The 20,883-nt window shown below is 41.7% G+C and overlaps 1 pseudogene; it reads left to right on the top strand.

Annotated features, from left to right (window-relative positions):
- Positions 1–281: 281 nt before the first annotated feature.
- The window catches only part of LOC129025744 (adenylate kinase isoenzyme 6-like), a 29,559-nt pseudogene continuing 8,957 nt past the window's right edge, over positions 282–20,883 (top strand).

Here is a 20,883-nt window from a genome sequence, read left to right on the forward strand (position 1 = left end):
ATTAAAGCAGTGGCAGCCACTGCACACAGACGTGAGGGCTAGGCTAAAACAGTAAGGTCAAGTTGTTTGGACAGAAAGGCTACAGGGTGCAGTCCTGGTTCCTGTGTAAGAATTCTGACCACACTAACCATGCCTAGGAAGGAAAAGAGTTGCTGTTTTGTAAGGGATTGAGGTTTGGGAAATTAGTTGGGCATGATCAGAAGGGAGAGCACATACGTTTTTATGAGAATTATGCTGAGATAGGTAACAGATGTGGATGAAATTTGGGCTTGACTGAAGTAATGGGGGCTATCTGTGAAGCCTTCTGGCAGTACAGCCCAGGTAATTTGCTGAGCCTAAAGGGTTTCAGGGTCAGTCTAAGTGAAAGCGAAGACAGGCTGGGATGAGGGTGGCAAAGGAGTAGTAAAGAAAGCATGATTGAGATCTAGAACAGAATAATGGGTTGTAGAGGGAGGTATTGAGGATAGGAGAGTATATGGATTTGGCACCATGGGGTGAGTAGGCAAAACAATTTTGTTGATAAGGTGCAGATCCTGAACTAATCTGTAAGACTTGACCAGTTTTTCGACAGGTAAAATGGGGGAATTGTAAGGAGAATTTATATGTTTTAGAAGCCCATGCTGTAGCAGGAGAGTGATAACAGGCTTTAATCCTTTTAAAGTGTGCGGTGGGATGAGATATTGGCATTGATCAGGTTAAGGGTGATTAGGTTTTAATGGGATGATAAGGGGTGCATGATCGGTTACTAAGGAGGGAGTAGAGGTGTCATACTTGTGGGTTAATGTGGGGAGATACAAGGGGAATATGGGAAGGAGGCTTTGAGGCTGGGGGAAAAGGCAGCAATGAGGTGTGGCTGTAGCCTAGGAATAGTCAGGGAAGCAGATAATTTAGCTAAAATATCTCAGCCTAGTAAGGGAACTGGGCCGGTGGGGATAACTAAAAAAGAGTGCATAAAAGGGTATTGTCTAAGTTGGCACCAGAGTTGGGGAGTTTTAAGAGGTTTTGAAGCCTGGTTGTCAATACCCACAACAGTTATGGAGGCAAGGGAAACACGCTCTTGAAAAGAAGGTAATGTGGAGTGGGTAGCCTCCATACTGACTAAGAAGGGGACAGACTTACCCTCCACTGTGAGAGTTTCCTAGAGCATCTGTGATGGTCCTGTAGGCTTCTTAGCCAATCGGGCAGTGTCAATCTTCAGCTGCTAAGCTGAGAACATCTGAGAAGGAGTCGCTCAGAGAAACTTGGACCAGAGTTCCAGGGGCTCTGGGAGTGGTAGCCAAGTGAGTTGAACAGTCCGATTTCCAGTGGGGTAACACACAGGTGGGAGGAGGCTTTGGAGGAATCCTGGGCTGCAGGCATTCCTTGGTCTGGTGGTCAGATTTCTGGCATCTGTAGCAAGCTTCTGGGGGGAGGAGGTTCTGGAGGAATTCCTGGCCACTGTGATTCAGGCATTTGGAAATCCTTGTATGCTGGAGATGTGGCTGGGGTTTGTCTCATAGTGGAGGCAAGGAATTGCAACTATTTTCTATTCTTGTACACCTTGAACGTGAGGTTAATTAAGTCCTGTTGTGGGGTTTGTGGGCCAGAATTTAATTTTTGGAGTTTTATTTGATGTTGGAAGCAGATTGTGTAATAAAATGTATATTGAGAATAAGTCTTTTGACCTTTGAGGGTCTAGGGCTGTAATGTATCTCAGGGTTGCTGCCAAATGAACCATGAACTGGGCTGGGTTTTATATTTGAAAAAGAGTCTAAATGCTATCTGATTTGGGAGAGGTCAGATAAAGAAAAAGGAGCATTAACCTTGACTATGCCTTTAGCTCCAGCCACATTTTAAGAGCAAATTGCTGGGCAGGTGGGGGAGGGCTACTCACGGAATGAAACTGTAAACAAGACCGGGTGTGAGAAGGGAGGTAATAAAAAGATTATAGGGTGAAGGAGCAGAGGTTGAGGAAGAATTGGCACCTAGCTCGGCCTGGTGAGGAGCAGCCTGGGGAGGAGGGGAGAGGTCAGATTGGTCTGTAGAAAAGGAAGATTAGGAAGACTCAGTGACACTTGGGGTTGGGACTGAAAGGACTTGCTGGAGGGAAAGAAGAAAGATTTGGGACAAGTTGGACTGGACACAGAGACTAGTGAGGGACCGATGTGTAAAAGAATGCCTGGATGTCAGGCACCTCAGACCGTTTGCCCATTTTACATGAAGAATTATTTAGATCTTGCAGGATGGAAAAATTGAAAGTGCCATTTTCTGGCTATTTGGAACCATGGTAGAGTTTGTATTGGGGTCAAACGGCATTGCAGAAGAAAATAAGACACTTAGATTTTATGTCAGGTGAGATTTGAAGAGGTTTTAAGTTCTTAAGAACACAAGTTAAGGGAGAAGAAGGAGGAATGGAGGGTAGAAAGTTGCCCATAGTGAAGGAGGCAAGCCCATAGAAAAGAGAGATTAGAGACATGGAGGGAAGGGGTTAGGGGGTTCTTACCCTCCAGAAAAGTGGGAAAGGGGTCAGGGCACACAGATATGAGGTCAGGGTGTGGAAATAAATTATTGGGTCACAGAGATATATGAGGTTGGGGTGTGGAAATAAGGGATTGGGGTGCAGAGATATAAGAGATTGGGGTGCAGAAAAAAGGGATTGGGGCACAGAGATATGAGGTTGGGACACGGAAATAAGGGATCAGGGCACAGAGATATAAAGAGTTGTGGTACTTGTCCCTCCCCCAGAAAAGTGGGACTTGTAACCAAGGGTGAAGGAGAAGGGGTGGGAGCTTTCTTGCCCCCTAGAAAGGCGGGGAATGGGTAGAGACATGGAGAGAAGGGGTTGGGGTACTTGCCCTTCCCCCAGAAAAATGGGACTTGCTGCTAAGGGTGAAGGACCAAGACAGGCAGCCTTGCGTGGTCTGACAACTCTGAAACCTGGGTGAATAATCAGAGAGGCATCCCTGCAATGATTAAATACCAAGGGAAGGCTGCCTTCCCTAGCCTGTGACTGGTGCCAGAGTTTTGGGTCCAAAGATAAAACATGTCTCCTTTATCTCTATGAGAAAATGAAAAGAATTGAAATTAAGAGAAGGGAGAGATTGAAGAGTGGCATCAAGATTGAAAGGAGAAAGAGGTTGAGGGAAAGTGAGGGAGGTTGGAGAAGAGAGTAAAAAGAAGACACTTACCAGATTTGAAATTGTTGAGATATTTCTTGGGCTGGTCGGTCTGAGGACCTGAGGTCATAGGTGGAGCTTTCTCATGGAGCAAAGAGCAGGAGGACAGGGGATTGATCTCCCAAGGGAGGTCTCCCGATCCAAGTCTTGGCACTAAATTTCATGCACGTCCATGTGAAGAGACCACCAATCAGGCTTTGTGTGAGCAATAAAGCTTTTAATCACCTGGGTGCAGGTGGGCTGAGTCCGAAAAGAGAGTCAGTGAAGGGAGATGCGGTGGGGCTGTTTTATATGATTTGAGTAGGGAAAGGAAAAAGGGGGGTTGTTTTCTGGCGGGCAGGAGTGGGGGTCACAAGATACTCAGTGGGGGAGCTTTTGAGCCAGAATGAGCTAGGAGAAGGAATTTCACAAGACAATGTCATCAGTTAAGGCAGGAACCAGCCATCTGGATGTGTACATGCAGGTCACAGGGGATATGAGGGCTTAGTTTGGGCTCAGAGGCCTGACAATAACTTAATTAAGGAAACACATTTTTGAAGGCCCTCAAGCTCACTTATCCATTGTGCCTGAAGCTGAGGTGTTACATCAGGTGGCAGAAAATATTTATGGATTAAACCCCACGACTTGGATTAAGTCTACTGGGGGCCCCACTGTAGTAAATTTTGTAATTATGTTTCTCTGTTTAATTGGCTTGTTTTTAGCATGCCAGGCTAGTCAAATAATCCTGTGTCAAAATCAAGAGAATGAACAAGACTTCATCACCATGACACATTTATATAAAAAGAAAGGGGGAGATATGCTGTGGAGAGTCAGGTACCCCAAATGGAGTGACCGGCTGAAGTCATGGCAGAAGAACATAAATTGTGAAGATTTCATGGACATTTATTAGTTCCCCAAATTAATGCTTTTGTAATTTCTTATACCTGTCTACTGCAATCTCTAAATATAAATTGTAAAGATTTCATGGACACTTATCACTTCCCCAATCAATATCCTTGTGATTTCCTTGCCTGTCTTTACTTTAATCTCTTCATCCTGTCAGCTGAGGAGGATGTATATCACCTCAGGACCCTGTAATAATTGCATTAACAGCACAAATTGTACAGCATGTGTGTTTGAGCAATATGAAATTTGGGCACCTTGAAAAAAAGAACAGGATAAGAGGAATGTTCAGTGAGCTGGACAGAACAGAGCCTTATTTCTCTTCTTTCAAAGGCAAATGAGAGAAATATCACTGAATTCTTTTTCTCAGCAAGGAATATCCCCGAGAAAGAGAATGTAAACCAGGGTTGGGGATCTCGGTCATCTCTTATGGTCAAGACTGCAGGATGAAATAGACCCCAGTCTCCCATAGTGCTCCCAGGCTTATTAGGAAGAGGAAATTCCTACCTAATAAATTTTTGTCAGACCGGTTAATCTCAAAACCCTGTCTCCTGATAAGATGTTATCAATGACAATGGTGCCCAAAACTTCATTAGCCATTTAAATTTTGCCCCAGTCCTGTGGTCCTGTGATCTCACCCTGCCTCCACTTGCCTTGTGATATTCTGTTACCTTGTAAAGTACTTGGTGTCAGTGACCAACACCTATTCGCACACTCACTCCCCTTTTGAAACTCCCTAATAAAAACTTGCTGGCTTTTGTGGCTTGTGGAACATCATGGAACCTACCAACATGTGATGTCTCCCCGGGATGACCAGATTTAAAATTTCTCTCTTTTGTACTCTGTCCCTTTATTTCTCAAGCTGGCTGATGCTTAGGGAAAATAGAAAAGAACCTAAGTGAATATTGAGGCAGATTCCTTGATATGAAGTGATCTTGAATCTCTGATATACAAGGCTGATGTTGACATAGTATTCTCAACAAAATAGTGGTTTATTGCATGGTCTCAAGCTCTATCAAGGTTTAAATTGTGTCTGGCATGTTGGCTCACATTTGTAATCCCAGCACTTTGGGAGGCCAAGGAAGGAGAATTGCTTGAGCTCAGAATTTTGAGACCAGTCTGAGCAACATAACAAGACACCATCTCTACAAAAAAATTTAAAAATTAGTTGGGCATGGTGACATGTATCTGTAGTCCTAGCTACTGAGGAGGCTGAGACAGAAGGATCACCTGATCCCAGGAGTTTGAGGTTGTGATGAGCTGTGATCACGCCACAGCACTCCATCCAGGGTAACAGAGCAAGACCCTGCCTCAAAAAAAAAAAAAAAGAAAAAAAAAATCTTTACCAGCTCTAGGACCTAACACAATTTGTTTGAGTTTTGCAGGCCTCATCCAAAGACAATAATTGGACTTATCTTATTGGTTATGACAACTAAATAAAAAATAATACATGAAAAGTGCTTAAAATAGTTCCTGGCATTTAGTAAGAGCTTTGTGAGTATTAACCGTTTTTAGTAGCATCAGCATCTTTATTGCCACTGTTTAGTGGGTAATACGTACCAGACATGTTTAAGCACATATATATAGTACGTGCATTATTAGCCCATTGAACTTCACTTTGTTTGTTTGTTTTTCTGGGGTGGTTCTTGTTTTTTGAGATGGAGTCTCACTCTGTCACTCAGACAGGAGTGCAATGGTGTGATCTCAGCTCACTGCAACCCAGGTTCAAGAAATTTTCCTGGTTCAGCCTCCCAAGTAGCTTGGACTACAGGTTTGTGCCAACACACCTGGCTAATTTTTGTATTTTTAGTAGAGACAGGGTTTCACCATGTTGAATAGGTTGATCTTTAACTTCTGACCTCAAGTGATCAGCCCACCTCGACCTCCCAAAGTGCTGGCATTACAGGATTGAGCCATTGTACCTGGCTGAACTACACTTTGAAGTAGAGGTTAACCCTTTGCTTCAGTTGAGGAAATTAAAAATGGGAGAGTTTAGTAACCTACACAAAGTTAAACCTGCAAGTAATTGGAGTCAAAATGTAGACAAGGGTTTTTTGTTTATTTTTTGTTTTGGAGACAGGACCTTGCCATGTTGCCCAGGCTGAAGTGCAGTGGTGCAATCACAGCTCCCTTTAGCTTCAACCTCCTGGGCTCAAGCAATCCTCCTCCCTCAGCCTTCTGAGTAGCTGGGATGAGAAGTATGCACCACCACACCTGGCTAATTTTTTTATTTTTTATTTTTTATAGAGAGAGGGTTTCACTATGTTGTCGTGGCTGGTCTAGAACTCCTGGGTTCAAGTGAATCTGCCACCCGCCTTGGCCTCCCAAAGTGCTGGTATTACAGGCATGAGCCAGTGTTCTGGCCTGGAATCGAGTTTTCCTAACTCTGGAGTTATGTTGTTATTGCCCTCTACTACTGTCCATAGTAACAGGCATATTAATGAATACTTCCCACTTGCTGAGTAGGGTGCTGAGCACTTTACATGTCTTATTTCATTTAATGTTCACAATAATCCTATGAGGTAGTTTCTCTTGTTATTCCCATTTTAGAGATGAGGTAACCAAGGTTCAGAGCAGTTAAGCCGCCTCTACAGATTTATACAGTAAAGAAAGCCAGCATTTAAATCCAGGCCTGTATGACTCTAAAGTCTGTTCTACTGAGTTTGGCTGGCAAACAGGTAAGCACGATGCTCCTAGGAGAATAGTAGCAGTGATTGGTGATCCATGACATCTAGGATCCACTGAAACTCGGGGCTACAGTTCACCTAATCAGCCCTATTTTCTGAGCTATTGTTAGGGACAATTTTCACTTTCTCTAACACTTCATTTCCTTGCAGCTTCTGAAAGCTGCTGATTTGCTCAGATTAAGACCAGCTTCTGTGCGTTTCACATCTCAGATTGTTGTGTACATGCTCAAGTGTATGGAGGAATCATAAACATTCCAGAAGGAGACCCTGGCATACTATGCAAAGTTTTTGCCACATTGTTGTGGGAGGCATCTGTCTCTCTTGACCAAACACTTGAGGTTATGTGACTGCAAGATTCCAAATGTGCATTTCAACACCAGGTCGTGACGGGCAACTTGTTTTGTGATGAATAGCACTATAAGTAGAATATATAAAATAGACAAGGGATTCTTAGCCAGGGATGCAGGGCGGGGCTTCTGAGGCTCTGGGAACATTCTGCATGTGTGTGTGTATTTTCCTGGAGAGAGGGCTCCTAATTTTTATAATATTCTCAAAGGACTTCATGACTCAAAAAAATAATTAAAAAGCCATTGTTCTCTGGCCAAGTGCAGTGGCTCATGCCTGTAATCCCAACACTTTGGGAGTCCAAGAAGGGCCATTCACCTGAGACCAGACTGGCCAAAATAGTGAAACCCCATTTCTACTAAAATTACAATTTGCTAGGTGTGGTGGTGCCTGCCTGTAATCCCAGCTACTCGCGGGGAGAGGCAGGAGAATAGCTGGAACTCGGGAGGTGGAGGTTGCAGTGAGCAGAGTTCAAGGCTCCCATCTGCTTTTGCAGAATCAGAAAATGTGATCGCTGCAAGGGTTGAGGGGAGGGTGCAGAGGACTGAAGGGGGAGGGCCAAAGGCTGAAGGGACAATAGCTCACCCTGGACTGTTTCCAGATTTGGTGAAGATGACTCAGGAAACAAGTCGACACTGAAAATGTCACAGAATTCAGTGTTATTGCTTCTTTGAAAGGTGGGCAGTTCGTGTTTTTTCCTTAACAGTCATTCATATACTTCTAGAAAGGGCCATTTAGTTTCATACAATTTACATATACCTGGTTTCCCGGCATCTGGAGAGATTCAGGACAGTTCTTGTTAATGAGAAATCCCAGGGTGGAGCTACAATGCATTCTCCATTGTGAACCCTAATCACTTGAGACAGGTCTCAGTGAATTTATAAAGTATATTTGGCCAAGTTTGAGGACACACACCTGTGACACAGCTTCAGGAGGTTCTGAGGACGTGGCCTAATGTCATCAGAACAGTTTGGTTTCATACATTCTTTGAACACAGCAGACATCAATCAATGTGTGCAAGATTAACATTGGTTCAGTCTGCAAAGGCAGGAAAACTTGAAGCAAAAGCCGGAATTCTCAAAGCGAGGAGGGGACTTCCGGGTCATAGGTAGTTGAGAAACAAATGTTTTCAATGACAAAAATACTTATGATTGACTGCAGAACTGGAGGCAAAATCTTCATATTTGTATTATTTCTCCTTGTTCATACTACAATTTTTGGAGGGATTTCAAAAGGCTCAGGTGCACATTGCACATACGGAAGATTCGTATCACAGCTGAGCAACCTCAAGATTAAGAAACCTTAATCTTTTAAAAGTAGGTTACAGGAAAACCTGTCCAACATTTGCCTCACAGAGAAAAACTGTCTTTTTTATATTGGTTGAGTAATTTATCTGCCATTCACCTGAAAAGAAAAAGATTACTACCCTTTTCCCAGGCTATTTCCGTACAAAAATCTGCAAAAAATAACCTGGAAAGGGAGAGATATGTGACATAAAAATTAACAAAACAATAAACTCTGAAAGACTTTTGGAGAATTACATCTCAGCAGTGTGCATCCTTTCCATTTAATAATACGGTAAGCAATCTTCTGATGTAAAAGATCCATTGAAGATTTTTGACATGTAGACTAACTTTGGTTGTTTTGTGTTGTGAGATTGTTAAAGATTGTAAGAGACAGGAATAAATACAATTACCACGGCCTTTAGGGACATTAGAGGAATGGAAGTTGTTTGATTTTTTCTTTTTCCTTTTTTTTCTTTTTTTTTGAGATGGAGTTTCTCTGTCTCCCAGGCTTGAGTGCAATGGCGTGATCTCAAATCACTGTAACTTCTGCCTTCCAGGTTCAATTGATTCTCCTGCATCATAGCTGAGACTACAGTCTCCTGCCCCCCAGCCCAGCTAATTTTTGTTTTTTTAGTAAAGACAGAGTTTCACCATATTGGTGAGCCTGGTCTCAAACTCCTGATATCAGGTGATCCACCCATGCTGGCCTCCCAAAATGCTAGGATTACTGGCATAAACCACTGCATCAGTTACCAGAAATGAAAGTTCTATGTGTGAAATTATGACAGGTGAGAGGAAATGAAAATAAAACACAATTGAACATATTTAGAACACAGTGAAATTAGTTGGCTTATTGGAAATTGTTAAGTGACTACCAATATAAACAGCATATTTATTCTGAATGAATTGCAAAGTTACATTTGAGAGATAAAATCATTATTTCTACAACACAGAAACATAAACTGCATTTCCGTATGCCAACAATAAATTTGAGAGTAAATTAAGAAAAGAATTGTTTGCAAAACATTGAAATAATATAATGCTTAGCAATAAATTTAATAAGGAGGTACAAAACATGTGTGATGAGAACTACTAGATAATAATATTTATGAAATAAACTAAAAAATACTTAACTAAGTGGCAAGGAATTCTATGTTCATGGACTGGAAGACTTAATAAAGTTAAAAGGTCAATATTAGCCAAACTAGTGTACAGAGGTACTGTAATCCCAATTTTTAGTTTTTTCCACGTTTTCTTCTGCAAAAAAGAATAGCCGATTTTAAAATTCATATGAAATTTGAAGGTGATCTGAATATCCAAAATAATCATGAAAAAAAGAAAAAAGATAGGTGGCTCACATTTTAAACTTCAGAACATAAAATGCTGCTACAATTAAAAGTTTGATACTGGCATAAAAGCAACGATAGAGAGAAAATTAATAAAATAGATAACTTTGAAAAAAATACCTTGCATAAACTGTTGATTCTCTTTTGATAAGGGTACCTAAACCATTATGTAAAGGAAATGACAGTTTGTTCAACAAGTGATGCTAGGAAAACAAGTCCAAATTTAAACCAGTAAGTTTAAATCTGTATCACATTCCATGTAAAAAATTAAACAAAAATCAATTCAAAACATAAAAATGACTGTTAAAACTTTAGTGTTTTCTGATAGTTGTTTTTATTTATGTGGGGTCAGTACTACCATGAACAACTTTATACACACAATTTATAAAATTTAGAAGGGATAGATGCATTCCTAGACACAAACACACCCTTCGAAAACTAAGCTAGGAAAATATTGATTTCCTAAACAGACCAATAACGAGTTCTGAAATTGAATCAGTAATACATAGCTTGTAAGTCAAAAAGAGCGCTGGACCTTGTGAATTTACAGCCAAATTCTACCAAATGTTCAAAGAAGAGCTGGTACAATTCCTACAGAAACTGTCCCCAAAAAATGAGGAGAATTCCCCCCCCCTCCACAACTCATTCTATGAGGCCAGCATTATCTTGACACAAAAACCTGGCAGAGACACAAGAAGTGTAGAAAACTTTAGGCTAACGTTCTTGATGAACATCAACATAAAAGTTCTGAATAAAATATTTGTAAACCGAATCTAGCAGCACATCAAACAGATAGTCATCATGGTCAAGTAGGCTGCCTCCTTAAGATGCAAGGTTGGTTCAGCATATGCAAATCAGTCAATGTAATTCATCACATAGAATTAAAAAGAAAACACAATTATCTCAATAGATGCAGAAAATAATAACAGCCGTCTATAACAAACCCACACCCAACATTCTGCTGAATGGGCAAAAGTTGGGAGCATTCGCTTTGAAAACCAGTACAAGGCAAGAATGCCCTCTCTCACCATTTCTATTCAACATAGTATTGGAAGTCCTGACCAGAACAATCAGGCAACAGAAAAAAAATAAAGAGCATCCAAATAGGAAAAGAGAAAATCAAACTATCTCTGTTTGCAGATAATATGATTATATATCTAGAAAACCCTGTAGTTACAACTCTAAAACTTCTTTAGTCAGTGAACAACTTCAGCAAAGTTTCAAGATACAAAATGAGTGTGCAATAATATATAGCATTTCTCTCTACCAAAGACAGCAACACGTTAGCCAAATCAGAAAGGCCATCCCATTCACAATTGCCACAAAAATGATAAAATATCAAGGAATACAACTAACCAGGGAGGTGAAAGACCTCTACAATGAGAATTGCAAAACACTGTTTGGAGAAATCAGAGAAGACACAAACAAATGGAAAAGCAGCCCATGCTAATGGATAGGAAGATCCAATATGACTAAAATGGCTATACTGGAAAAAGCAATTTATAGATTCAATGCTATTCCTTTCAAATTACCAATGAAATTATTTACAGAGCTAGACAAAACTATTTTAAAGTTCATATAAAACCAAAAGGCCAGGAGTGGTGGCTCACACCTGTAATCCCAACATTTTGGGAGGCTGAGACAGGCAGATCGTGAGGTGAAACCCCTTCTCTACTAAAAATACAAAAAATTACCAGGTATAGTGGCGGGCACCTGTATTCCCAGTGACTCGGGAGGCTGAGGCAAGAGAATGGCATGAAACAAGGAGGTGGAGCTTGCAGTGAGCCGAGATTCTGCAACTCCACTCCAGCCCGGGTGACAGAGTAAGACTCTGTGAAAAAAGAAAAAAAAAAAGCACAAATAGATGAGGCAATTTTAAGCAAAGAGAGCAAAGCTGGAGGAATCACGTTACCTGACTTCAAACTATTCTACAAGGCCACAGTAACCAAAACAGCATGATATTGATACAAATACAGGTATATAGAGAAATGGAACAGAATAGAGAACCCCGAAATAAGGCTGCACATCTGTGACCATGTGATAATAAACAAAGCTGAAAAAAACAAGCAATAAGAAAAGGTTTCTTATTCAATAAATTGTGCTTGGATAACTGGTTAGCCATATGTGGAAGACTGAAGCTAGATCCCTTCTTTACAGTATATATAATAAATAAATAAATAAGTTCAAGATTGATTGAAAACTTAAATATAAAACCAAAAAGTATAAAACCCTAGAGGACAATCCAGACAAAACAATCCTGGACATAGGAATGTGCAAAGATTTCATGACAAAAACACCAAAAGCAATGGTAAGAAAAACAAACATTGACAAGTAAGATCTAACTAAACTAAAGAGCATTTGCACAGCAGAAAATAAAACTATCAACGGAGTAAACAGAGAACCTAGTGAGTGGAAGAAAACATTTGGAAGTTATGCATCTGAAAAAGATGGAAATTTAGCAAAATTCCATCCCTACAAATAGTACAAAAATTTGCTGGCCTTGGTGGTATGTGCCAACAGTCCCAGGCACAGTGGAGGTCCATGTGAATCAGAAGGTTCACTTGAGCCTGGGGAGACTGAGGCAGCCCTGAGTCATGACTGCATTGCTGTGCACTCCAGCCTGGGTGAAAAAAGACTCCATCTCAAAAAAAATAAAAATGCAATGCTGATACATGCTACAACATGGATGAAATTTGAAGACATTATACTATGTAAAACAAGCCAAATATAAAAGATAAATATTTAACGTCAAATTTTCTATGTAGGGGAATGTCATATGAGGCTGGCCCATTCTGAGAAGGAGAAGATTGTTGGGTTGTTAGAATACTGATAGCTCATGTTTACAAACCGGGTCATGGTTGGCAAAGCAGGAAGGCAAATTCTGCTGTGGTACCCATCCACCTGAATTGATTGTTCTGAGCCCTGGAGCTGTTATCTGGTACCTTCCAAGGCTGAAGGTCTGTTCAGACATAATTCTATGCCTTACCTGGGGAGCAGAAAGTTGCATGGGGTATAAGGAGCAGCAGTGATGACCAGAAATAGCTCTGAGTCTTCCAAATCTGGCTGCCAGTTACTGTCTTCACAGATCTCCACACAGGAGATTAACCAAAAGGTTTTAATCGGGTCACACTCTGTTTCCTCTGGTGCAGGGCAGAAACTTGCTGTTGCCAACAACGGCCAACATTGAAATTAGGTGAGTGGAAGAACAGAGGGTTCTCTAAACCAGCCCAGAGATGGCTGAGAAAGGCCCCCTGCACAGACACCGCCATGGCAACCCAAAAGGGCTCTGTCCCATATATTAACACACACATAGATACTGACACAGAGGTAGATATTTGTTCTATTCCTTCTATTTCTCTGAATAAGTCTAATACAAACTATAACTAGCAAAAGACTGCATAAATTATCAAAATCATACTAACAAGAAAAGTCGAAAATCAGATGGCTTCACTGATGAACTCTTTTAAACATTAGAAGATGTAAATCCAATTTATCTGACTCTAACAATTGCAATTAGTCAAGGCAATCAATATACCACCTCAACAGAATGAATTTTAGAAAAAAAAAGATCATCTCAATTGATGGAGAAAAAATTTGAAATAATCCAAAACATTTTTATAAGAGCACCTAGTAAACTAGATATAGACTAAAACTTCCTCAACATAAAAAAAAGGTACCTACAAAAAACTCAAAACTACCACTACATGCAATGGTGAAAGACTAAAAACTTTCTCCTTAAGATCAGGAACAAGACAAGGATAATTGCTTTCATCACTTCTGATCAAAATTGCAATACAAATCAGGTCAGAATTATTGAGCAATACAAGAAAAGAAACATTCGAATTGGAAAAGAAATAAGCTTATTTCTACATATAGATGTTATAATTTTATATATATAATTAAAATCCTAAGTAATAATAAAACTGTTAACACTAATAATCAAATTCTGCAAAGTTGTAGAATAAAAGATCAATATATACACATTAATGTAACAGAATTAAGGGTCAGGAAATATATCCATAAGTGTAATTTTTTTTTTTTTTTTTTGAGATGGAGTCTTGCTCTGTCGCCCACGCTGGAGTGCAGTGGTGCGATCTCGGCTCATTGCAAACTCAGCATCCTGGGTTCACATCATTCTTTTGCCTCAGCCTCCCTAGTACCTGGGGCTACAGGCGCCTGCCACCACGCCTGGCTAATTTTTTGTGTTTTTAGTGGAGACGGGGTTTCACCGTGTTAGCCAGGATGGTCTCGATCTCCTGACCTTGTTATCCGCCTGCCTCAGCCCTCCAAAGTGCTGGGGTTACAGGCAGGAGCCACCGCGCCAGTCCCCATACACGTAATTTTTTAAACATGGACTTGGCAAAGCTTCAGGAATTATTGGAAACCATTTAGTTCGTGTATTTGCCCTGTGTGTGTGTGTTTGTTTTTTTTTTTTTTTTTTTTTTTGAGACGGAGTTTTGCTCTCCTTGTCCAGTCTGGAGTGCAATGGCGCGATATCCGCTCACCGCAACCTCCACCTTCCGGGTTCAAGTGATGCTCCTGCCTCAGTCTCCCAAGTAGCTGGGATTACAGGTATGCGCCACCACGCACGGCTCATTTTGTATTTTTAGTAGAGACAGGGTTTCACCATGTTGGTTAGGCTGGTCTGAACTCCCGACCTCAGGTGGTGTGGATGACTCGCCCTCCCAAAGTGCTGGGATTATAGGCATGAGACACCATGCCCAGCCAACTCTAACCAATTCTAGAACTTGGCTTGCCTTCTTATGTACCTTATAAAAGCCTTTCCTGCATGTTTCTCGGGTGGACTACAAATCATGGCTGGGTGCTTTCCATTTCACTGATCACTGTTTGCTCAAATAAACTGGTTAACATTTTAACATGGACTCTCTTTATTTTTATTTTATTATTATTATTATATTATTATTATTATTATTTTGAAACAGAGTCTCGCTCTGTTGCCCAGGCTGGAGTGCAGTGGCGCGATCTCGGCTCACTGCAAGCTTCGCCTCCAGGGTTCACGCCATTCTCCTGCCTCAGCCTCCCGAGTAGCTGGGACTACAGGCCCCAAAGTGCTTGGATTACAGGCGTAAGCCACCGCGCCCTGCTCAACTCCCTTTAATTTTTAACAAGAGAGAATGGAGACCCCTGGGGCCACAGCTCCTCCAACGCACACTGCCAGTCATGTTTCTGCCCTTATGACCCACTGGCATCCCTGAACAATCTGAAGAGTACTCGGAGTTGTGGGCGCACAACGGAACGCTGCACAGGGAGAGGACAGGACTGCACTAGGTGGGACTCGGGGATCCCCACTGCAGGCCCAGCCACCATCTTGTCGCCACAGGAGACTGACCGCCAAGCTGCACGGGAGACTGGGAGCTGACTGTGGAGAGGCCAGTCCTGCCGGTTTCACAGCCTGCTCTCTTCTCTCGGGATGCCGAACCCCCGTACTCACCATTTCACAGCTTGCAGGATGCCCTGGTATCTTAGCTATGCATCAGCAAGTACCTGCAGATTACAGGGCTATTAACAGAGACTGTGAGGAAGTCGCCTGGAGCTCCCAACCTGGAGAAGGCGGAAGAGGAGAGACGGTTCCCAAGTTCCGGCGCAAGGGAGAGAAAAAGTTCCCGCCAAATGCTGGAAGCCACGCCCTCCCTTCCTCTACAACTGCATGCCTGATGGGGCGGTTCCCACGCCACTGCCACTGATTGGATAAAGTTCCAGGGCCCACCCACTCCCGCTCCTCCCCCCACTCTTGCCCCTCCCCCCACTCCCCCTCAGCCTTAGTGCCTTTTTTTTTTTTTAAATTAAGTTCTGGGATACATGTGCAAAACGTGCAGGTTTATTCCATAAGTTTACATGTGCCATGGTGGTTTGCTGCACCTATCTCAAACTCCTGACCTCAGGTGATCCACCCACCTCCGCCTCCCAAAGTGCTGGGATTTCAGGCGTGAGCCACCTCGCCCCTCTGCTGCACCTATCAATCTGCCATCTATGTTTTGAGCCCCACGTGCTTTAGCTGTTTCTCCTAATGCTCTCCCTCTTCTTGACGCCCATTCTCAGACAGGCAGCAGTGTGTGATGTTTCCCTCCTTGTGTCCATGTGGTTTCAGCGTTCAACTTCCCCTTATGAATGAGAACATGTGGCGTTGGATTTCCTGTTCCTGTGTTAGTTTGCTACGGATGATGGTTTCCAGTTTCATCCATGACCCTGCAAAGGACATGAACTCATCTTTTTATGGCTACATAATATTCTATGTTGCATATGTGCGTAATTTTTTTCTCCAGTCTATCACTGACGGGCATTTGGGTGGGTTCCAAGTCTTTGCTATTGTAAAGAATGCAGCAATAAACACACATGTGCATGTGTCTTTATACTAGAACGATTTATAATGCTTTGGGCATATACCCAGTAATGAGATTGCTGAGTCAAATGATATTTCTGTTTCTAGATCCTTGAGGAATTGTCACACTGTCTTCCACAATGATTGAACTAATTTACACTTCCACCGACAGTGTAAAAGTGTGTCTATTTCTCCACAGCCTCACCAGCATCTGTTCATTCCTGACATTTTAATAATTGCCATTCTAACTCGCGTGAGATGTTATCTCACTGTGGTTTTGATATGAAGTTCTGTAAGGACCAGTGAAAATGAGGTTTATGTTTCTTTGTCACATAAATGCCTTTTTTATTATTTATTTATTTATTTGCTTATTTATTTATTTGTTTATTCATTGAGATGAAGTCTTGCTCTGTTACCCAGGCTGCAGTGCAGTGGCAGGATCTCAGCTCACTGCAATATCTGCTTCCCAGTTTCAAGTGATTCTCCTGACTCAGCCTCCTGAGAAGCTGGGGTTACAGAGGCCCACCCAAACGCCCAGCAAATTTTTTGTATTTTTAGCACAGACGAGGTTTCCCCAAGTTGGCCAGGCTGGTCTTGTGATCCTCCTGCCTCAGCTTCCCAGAGTGCTGGGATTACAGGCCTGAGACACCTCGCCCAGCCAAATGTCTTCTTTTGAGAAGAGTCTGTTAATATCCCTTGCCCACTTTCTCATGGTGGTGTTTGTTTTTCCTTGTGAATTTGTTTATATTCCTTCTACATTCTGGATATTAGAGCTCTGTCAGATGGATAGATTGCAAAAATTTTCTGCCATTCTGTAGGCTGCCTGTTCACTCTGATGACACCTTCTTTTGCAGTGCAGAAGCTCTTTAGTTTAATTAGATCTAATTTATCAATTTTTCTTTGTTGCAATTGCTTTCAGTGTTTTAGTCATGAAGTCTTTGTCCATGCCTATGTCCTGCATGAAATTGCTTAGGTTTTCTTCTAGGGTTTTTATGGTTTGGATTCTTACATTTAAGACTTTAATCCAGCCAGGTGCATTGGTTCACGCCTGTAACATGAGCACTTTAGGAGGCTGAGGCAAGCAAATCACAAGGTCAGGAGTTTGAGACCAGCCTGGCCAACATGGTGAAACTGCGTTTCTACTAAAAATACAAAAAAATTATCTGGACGTAGTGGTGGGTGCCTGTAATCTCAGCTACTTAGGAGCTGGAGGCAGGAGAATTGCTAGAAAGGTATTTCCATTTCTATTTGAAAACGGAGGTTGCACTGAGCCGAGATCAATCCACTGTACTCCAGCCTGGACAACAACGTGAGACTCCATCTCAAAAAAATCCATGAAACAAAAAAACTTTATTCCATCTTGAGTTAATGTTTGTATAAGATGTGAGGAAAGGATCCAATTTCTGTTTACTGCATATGGATAGCCAGCTTTTTCAGCACCATTTGTTAAATAGCGATTTTTTCCCCTTTGTTCTTTTCGGTCAGGTTTATTGAAGATCAGATGGTTGTAGATGTGTGGTGTTTTCTGAGGTGTCTGTTCTCTTCCATTGGTCTATATATCTGTTTTGTACTAGGACCATGTTGTTTTGGCTGCTATAGCTTTGTAATATAGTTTGAAGTTGGGTAGCATGATGACTCAAGCTTTGTTATTTTTGCTTAGGATTTTATTGGGTGAACAGGCAAACAGGCTCCAATAGTTGGAGTCACATGCCCAGAGTATCATAGCTAATAAAGAAGTGAGCTGAGACTTGAAATGCACTTGTTATTTCCTTTTCCTGAGTCTGTTGCACAATGCATCTTAGCAGCTATTTAAAGGTAGGAAGTAGAACATTTGGACACATTTTTCACAACTTTTTAAGCATTTTGTTAATGCAGGAAAGACCCTCGTCCCATCTCTAAACCCCTCTCTCATCACACTGTACCCCACTGCTGACCACATCCTGAGGTGGCCATTAGGAATCAGGTGGGAAGCAAGGGCTGGGAATAAATAAGCGAGAATTATATTGCCCAAATTTGCTCATCTAAGAAAGGCTCCTCAACCATTCTGTGTGAGGAGGTTATTCCAGGGTAGTTGTGCTCTGACTGTGCTGCATCTCTGTCTGATTTCTGTTTTTGAGAATCACTGTATTACTCTTATTAACGGGGATAATTTTCTTTCTACTTGAAAACAACCAACTGTCCTCTGCAGTTGTCCTGCTTTGGGTTGCTAGTTTAGATTCTGAAGGTAGTGGTGAGAAAATATTTGGGCTGCATTTAGAATACCTCGTTCACAGCTGGAGGACATATAGAAATTTTTAAATACTATCTAACTGTTTTCACAATAACCATTATATTTAACTGTGGTAGCTTGGAGGGCAGGGCTGGACACAGATGACACAATATTCAAAGCTTAATTTGATTGTATTTTTTTGTTTCATTTTGCTTTGTTTTTGGATATAAGGTCTCGCTCTGGTGCCCAGGCTGGAGAGCAGTGGTACAATCATAACTTATAATTTGGTTGTAACGGTTCTTTAAGATATATATTTTTGGCTGAGTTTTGTAGCTCACAGCTGCAATCTAAACACTTTGGGAGGGAAAGGTGGGATGATTGCTTGATCTCGGAAGTTCAAGACCAGTCTGGGCAACATAAGTAGGCTCAGTTTCTAGAAAACAGTTTACAAATTGTCTGGGTGTAGCATTTCTTGCCTGTAATTGAGAGGCTGAGGTGGAAGCATGACTTGAGCCTAAGAGTTTAAGGCTGCAGTGTCCCATGATTCAGCCACTGCACTGTAGCCTAGATGACAGAGTGAGACCTGTATGTGTATGTGTGTGTGTGTGTGTGTATATATATTTATATATATATAAAATATATGTACGTTAAAAAATTATATATACAAATATAAATATATACATATACACACATATGTATATACATATACATACATATATGTGTATACATACATATATACACATACATACATATATAATATATACACATACATACATATATAATATATACACATATATACGTATATACGTATATATACGTATATACGTATATATACATATATACATATACATACATATATACATATATACATTTTTATATATATAATATATGTATGTTTAAAAAATAAAATATATGTATGTTAAAAATAAAATATATGTATGTTAAAAAATTCAAGCATGGGAGATAAGTGAAAGTCCACAGTGAAGGATGTGGAGAAAGGTGAGTATGGCTCCAGCAACTCAGTGAGACTTGTTTTACCATCTTGAAGAATAGCCCATCCACATTGAAACCATAGCCTAGCACAAGCCAGTTCTCACACTACACCTGCTGGGATACCACTATGTACCCTTGTTAAAAAAATAACATATTTCACCCAAGAGAAGGAGAAAATGAGGGTTTCACATTCAAAGCCTTTATTTATTTTTTTTTATGAAACAACAGCCACTTGTCATTTGAGTTGTCCAAAGGTGACTGACAGCACTAATACACTTAAGGAATTAACCAAAGAAAATAGGCCTCTCAGGTGAGGAGAAGGCACAATGGTAAATAAACCCAATCCATTCTCAGCTTTGCATGGTGAAGGCATCTCAAGAAGTGGTGTTAGCCGTGTGAACAGTGTTCACTGCACAAGCCCAGGGGAAAGGAAATTCTAAGACAAAGAGCACTCTCTATATACTTCAAAAGACATTCAGCTATACACGTGGCTGATGACCAGAATACTCTGCAGAGGGATTGCTGAGAAGCAGCCACCAGCTGTAAAAGCTTTCAACTCTTCCTCTCATAAGGACAGGCCACCCCCACAAGCACCCACCCCGAGCACCATGGGCTCCGGTCGTCAGGTGCACCTGGGGGACTGCCTTCCTCCCATCTCATTAGCTCTCCAAGAGTGTCCAGATCACTCTAAAACCTACCCTAGGCTGGCCATTTGTAGATTCTCCTCCATTCTCCCAGCACAGTGTGACTTCTGAAGAGTGCTGCCCAATCCTCTTACCTCAACTCATGTGTCAAGGGCCGGTTCCCAGGCAGTTAGTTGTCCAGTGACCGAACAGGCTCAGCATGCCCAGGGCACAGCCCCACAGCCTGGCACCTCTCCCCCACCTAGTCTTCATGCTGGCCTTTTCTCTTCTGTCACCAATGTCAGGTGAGGTTCACCAGAGCTACACTCATGAGCCTGGAAAATGACAGGTGGGTGAACTCCAACTGAGTGCCTGTTACTCCACCCTCTTATCTCCCACACAAATGACATTATAAGCATAATTTTACATTTGATCTAATTTATACATATTCTTCTTTTCATAACATTTCTGACAACAGCCGTCACAACCAAATGAGTCTTGGTTACAGAACACATGGCCGAGGCTGTTGTAGCAGGTTTCACTTACTTTATTCCAATGTGAAATGAAAATGTGATGGTTTAAAGACAAGAAAAAGTTATTTATCAAGTGTGGGGTTTCTGCACTTGCTAGTTCATGCTCACTTCGTTTGAAACAAGGTATCTGGACAGACCATATTCATAAGTAGCTCTATGCAAAACCCCAGACAGAAGCCCCGGTCAGACACATCTCCCTCAGGCTCACAGGGTGGCAACCTCCCCCTCCATGTTGGGCTCTGCCAGCAGGAAAGGTAAGGAGCACAGACAGGGGGTGACAGGGAGCAGCCCAGAGCCTTAGGGATCCCCAAACTTGCCAGAGCTGGTCTCTGTAGATGGGGCTGTGTGGCAAGGATCAGGTAGGGAGCTGGGCTACACAGAGAGGTGACAACCACCCCTGTATCTCTAAATTTCCACCAGGATCCATGATCCAGCCCTGCTTTCCCCCAGGCCCTTCACTCACCCATCCCCTCTGTGTGTTAGG

This window comes from Pongo pygmaeus, chromosome Y, assembly GCF_028885625.2.
Source record: "Pongo pygmaeus isolate AG05252 chromosome Y, NHGRI_mPonPyg2-v2.0_pri, whole genome shotgun sequence".
NCBI classification, from domain to species: Eukaryota; Metazoa; Chordata; class Mammalia; order Primates; family Hominidae; genus Pongo; species Pongo pygmaeus.